Source organism: Triticum dicoccoides, chromosome 3B (assembly GCF_002162155.2).
Source record: "Triticum dicoccoides isolate Atlit2015 ecotype Zavitan chromosome 3B, WEW_v2.0, whole genome shotgun sequence".
NCBI classification, from domain to species: Eukaryota; Viridiplantae; Streptophyta; class Magnoliopsida; order Poales; family Poaceae; genus Triticum; species Triticum dicoccoides.
In genome coordinates this window covers 120,933,301-120,937,400 of record NC_041385.1, presented here as the reverse complement: position 1 = coordinate 120,937,400, position 4,100 = coordinate 120,933,301, and positions in this window count along the sequence as shown.

Sequence of the window (4,100 nt, the reverse complement as noted above, 5' to 3'; positions counted from 1 at the left end):
GTCATCAGGTTAAGTAAGGGTTTGCATGCTATCAGTAAAATATGTTGATGAAAAATAAGCACATTGCAGATTCATCAGATTATTTCAAGCCACATGGAAAACCCATTTATGCAAACCAAGAAAGATTAAGAACTAGAAAATATAGCACTTGTATATGTTTCTCATGTATTAAGTGCATCCAAATTCGTTTTATTCCTCACATGCACAACAATACAAAATTCCAATCACGACAATTGGACATCGGATTGCAGAATTGAACCAAGCAGTTAACTAAACACCACAACAAATGAACCAAACATTAACTGAGAACCACATTGCACAATATAACATACTCCTGATAGAAGATCGGATAGTTAACCGAACCAAGCATGCTTAACAATTTGGAAATATAGCAATTGTATTTGTTTCTCATGTATTTAGTACAGCCAAATTCGATTTACTTCTCACATGGTATACAATAACAGAATGCACCCAAAACTATTGAACATTGCATTGCAGAATTGAACCAAACAGTTAACTAAACACCACAACACAAATGAACCAAAGGTTAACTGAGCACCACATTGCACAATGTATAACCAAACCAAGCATGCTTGACAACTTGGAAATATAGCAATTGTATTTGTTTCTCATGTATTTAGTACAGCCAAATTCGATTTACTTCTCACATGGTATACAATAACAGAATGCACCCACAACTATTGAACATCGCATTGCAGAATTGAACCAAACAGTTAACTAAACACCATAACACAAATGAACCAAACGTTAACTGAGGACCACATTGCACAATGTATAACCAAACCAAGCATGCTTGAAAACTTAGAAATATAGCAATTGTATTCGTTTCTCATGTATTTTGTAAAGATAAATTCGATGTATTTCTCACATGGAAGACAATAACAAAATTGCAGTCTGAAGAATTGAACATCAAATTTGCAGAATTGAACCAAACAGTTACCTGAAGACAACAACTAATTAACCAAACAGTTAATAAGTGAGCACCACACTGCACGGCATATAGAACATATACACAGGAGCAACAGATTGCATGGTAAAATTAGATAGCACAATTCACTATAATTTGTTAAGGAAAGGCAGGAGCAGCACACCCAACGGGTAAACCGAGCATGCTTAACCGACATAGCTAGCAAATGGCAAGGTGCTCCTCCAAGATCTGGGGGTCGACGCGAATGGTAGCCATCACGACCTCATCCGCGTGTGCGCCCACGATTTGCTTCTCTGCTGCCAAATGCTCCTTGAGAACCTGGGTATACTACGTGCACCATGGCTTAGGACGGCGCTTATTTGGTGGAGGGGTCGGTGATTTGGGTGGAAGGTGTCGTGCTCGCGCCGGCGGTCGGGGCATGTGGGATGTGGAAGAAGGAGGATGACGGGGTTCGGGTGTGAATTACCTGCCTAGATAGGCAAGGCCGAGCAGCGTGAAGGAGGGTCGCCGATGAGAAGGTGGTGCTGCAAGCAAGGAGTGAAGGTTTCAACTTGGAAAGGAAGGCGGAAACAGAGAAAATGTGGCTTTTGGTAGGGGGTGAGGTAGATATTTCCGCGGAAGCCGAAAATTTGGAATCGCTTCAGCGAAAAACTGGCGCGCAAAGTGTCATCAGACACGGTCCCTTATTCAGAACTATGTACGATATGTGAACATCACAAACGGTTCAGATAGCTTAACCCGTGTGCGATGAGTTTGAACGTCAAAAATTTTGGTTCCAATTTCCCTAGTTACAGTGCTCATCCACGCCATTGCATAATTTGGGTACACAAATGAGACTACAGCACACCCACACTTCTTAATCAAGCCATTTCAGTAATTAAACAGAGCTAGCTGGCCTAAACATTACTCTAACAAATTAAAGACCGGCGCTCTTAATTAAACAAAACAAAGAGTACTACTACGGCTGGTGCTCGTCGATCTCCGCCGCTTCCTTCATGTCCAGCTCACGCCCGACGGTCTCCTGGGGAAGGAGCTTCATGGCATCCATCGCACCATATTCGGCAAGCATCTCGCCATCCGCGTCCACCATCTCTTTGGAAAAGGCCTCCACGAGCTGGGTGTGGGCGGCCGCGATCTAGGATTGGACGGGCTCCATCGTTGCAAGGTATGCGGCGGAGGAATGGACGGCTGCTCGAACGCTCTTGGTGATTGCCAACTCTTCGGTCGTGGGTTGCCGACCGTTGTCAGAGAAGCTTCATTCGATTTGTGCGGTGACCGCCACGAGCTGGGCGTGGGTGGCCTCCATCAGGGCTAAGGCCATCGTTGTGGAACAGACAGTTGATGTGCCGCTCTCGCCAGCTGCTATCCCCGCGGCAGATGTTGCTGCCGCCACCTGAGAAGCAACAACGGCCGTTTGGGTTGCCATGGATGCCCAATCGCAGATTGTGGCCGCGTTCAAGCACCTTGTTAGCATGCGCATGGCGGTTGCGTCCACGCTCTTGCCGGAGTGGGCCGCCGAAGTTGCCCTCACGACACGGGTCCACGTCCCCATCTTTCACCGGCGACGATTGAACAGTGAAATGATATTTGGGGAGCGAGCTAGAGTGCTTGACACGCCGGCTGTGGACTTTAGCCGACGCACCTTCTTGCGTAAGCCATAGGCATACTATACATCGATGGTGCTCCAGGATATTTTGTATTGCATCTCACACGGTTGGTGATAATAAACTGTGTGGGATCAACTTGATTTTTAGTTTTGATTTGAATTACAGAATGGGGTCACAACAACAATGGACGGTGTTTGAATTGCTAGACCTTTTATCCGCAGTGAACATGCAACTATATGTGTGTCGTAAAAAATGGAATTGTTCAGGGTTCCTTTGGACATTTTTATACGGTAACTTGGTTTTCTAGGCATTTCAAGTGCACAATTCAAAATTAAACCACATGCTCCAGTCCATAAAAACGGGTTGCAAAATCAAATGTTTGTCCTTGGTTGCAAGCTTAGGTCACATGCAAGAAATGAGAATGAATGTCAAACACCTTGACACTGTTGCTCAACCGCTAATAATGAGATACATGCTTTTAACATTCTAGTAAATCAAAAACTCGTCTAAAATTCATGAAACTTGACATGATATCATGGAATGGCAGCGACATGCCGTGGTAAAAATATTATCCCATTTGGGGCAGGTGTGGGGTATAAGATTCTCTCAAACCAGAGCTTCTCTCACAATAAGCTTGATGGTTTCAGTAGGGTACGTGCCACCTTGGAGGACGAAACGATATATGTTGCCTCTTCTTACTTTCAAAATGTTTCTCGTGTCAACATAGAACAACACGAGTGTTGTGTCAATTTTTGGGATTTTTCGGGGTTTGTTTTGACATTTTCATGCATTAATTGTGTTTTCAATGCATTTATGAGCATAGTTCAAATTTGAACTACATGCACATGCTCTAATGCATATAATTTGGTTGAAAATTCAAATTTGTGTCCTTGGTCGCATGCTTAGGTCCCATGCAAGAAATAGGAATGAATGTCAAACACGCTGCCACCGTCACTCGGCCGCAAACTTGAGATTTCTGGTTTTTAAATTCTAGTAAATCCAAAACTCGTCTGAAATTCATGAAACTTGGCATGCTATCATAGAGCAGCATCAACATGCCGTGGTAAAAATATTGTCCCATTTGGGGCAGGTTTGGGGATATGCTTCTCACAAACCAAAGGCCCTCACAACAAGCCTGATGGTTTCGATAGGATACGTCCCACCTTTGGGGACGAAATGATATTCGCTGCCTCTTATTGCTTTCAAAAAAATTCTAGTGTCAACATAGAACAATATGTTGTGTCAATTTTTGGGATTATTTGGGGTTCGTTTGGACATTTTTATGCATTAATTGTGTTCTCAATGCATTTATGAGCACAATTCAAATTTGAACTACATGCACATGCTCTAATGCATATAAATTGGTCGAAATTCAAATATGTGTCCTTGGTTGCATGCTTAGGTCCCATGCAAGAAATGGGAATGAATGTCAAACACCCTGCCACCGTCACTCGACCGCAAACATTGAGATTCCTGGTTTTTAAATTCTAGTAAATCCAAAACTCGTCTAAAATTCATGAAACTTGGCATGCTATCATGGAGCA